Here is a 1,363-nt window from a genome sequence, read left to right as displayed (position 1 = left end):
ATTGGAAAGAATCACTGGACCCTCCCTGCAGGTGTGATGTATGGATCCATGGCAGGAGAAAGTGTGATTTAGGCATAAGCAGCGAGAGTATAAGGAGCACAGGCGGAAGGCGTGGGAAGTGTCAGGATGAGGATTTTGGTTGGTGTCAAGGGTTGGCATAGTTGGGCATCTGGCAAGAGGCCACACCGCTCCAGGGGACCTACTGACAAAAGTCCCCTGGATCTGCTCCTCTTCTTTGTCCTTGCAACCAACTTGTTCACCTGCTTCTTGCTCTGGCCCAGGCAACAGTGGTAGTGGTGAAGAGGGGCTGTAGATGCCACTGCCTGCTTTTATATCCTCATTACAACCCTGTGATGTAGGTTAGGCCGAGAGGCAGTGACTGGCCCAAGATCACCCCATTGCGTTTCATGGCCAAGTGGGGATTTGAACGCTGGTCTCTCAGGTCCTAGCCCAACCTTCTACCACTACACCAAGAAAATGGAAATGGGCTGCCTTCAAGTTGATTCCGACTTATAGCAACCCTATGAATAGAGTTTTCATGGTAAGCGGTATTCAGAGGGGGTTTACCATTGCCTTCCTCTGAGGCTGAGAGGCAGTGACTAGCCCAAGGTCACCCAGTGAGCTTCATGGCTGTGTGGGAATTTGAACCGTGGTCTCCCAGGTCATAGTCCAACAGAGTCCTCCAAAAATAGGACAAGAATTGCAATGGCCAGAGGCAGAAACGTAGTCAAAAATAGCCCAGAGATCAGGTCATAGACCAGGCCCATGGCATGGCTGTCGATAAGGCCACTCAAAGCAACAAAGCGCTCAGATGAGCAAGCTAGTTCAGCCTGAAGAGTTTTAGAAGGCCTGGTACAGGGAAAGCCACTATAGTATTATCCAGACTCTCATTAGCCCCAGCCAGCATAGCCTAAGGTCAGGCATGATGGGAATTGTAGTCCAACTCCATCTGAAGGGCGCAATATTGGCCACCCTTGTCCTGGTGCATGGCAATTGGCCTGTGGGATCAGCTGACAGTGTGTACACTGGGGGAAGGGGATCAGCTGACTCCTTTTAGGCTGGAGCTGAAACTGCAGCTCTTGATCTCTAAAGCCCAGCCTGCCTGGACTGCAGAGGCGTTCGAGTGTTGGTGGCACTAGCTGTTGATGGCTTGCCACAGGTTACTTTCCCACAAGCCTCTCTGCAACCCTCCCCCGGCCACTGCTTTTCTCCCAGTGAAGCTAACTTATGGTTTTGGCTGGAAGTTGATGGTGGATCTTTTGAAAGAAGGAAACAGGATCTGACTCCTCTCCCCCTCTAAACACTATAGCAGAGTTATATGCATTTATGAGAGAGAGACACACACACACAACTGCCACATAAC

Source organism: Rhineura floridana, chromosome 14, assembly GCF_030035675.1.
Source record: "Rhineura floridana isolate rRhiFlo1 chromosome 14, rRhiFlo1.hap2, whole genome shotgun sequence".
NCBI classification, from domain to species: Eukaryota; Metazoa; Chordata; class Lepidosauria; order Squamata; family Rhineuridae; genus Rhineura; species Rhineura floridana.
This window is presented reverse-complemented; position numbering follows the sequence as displayed.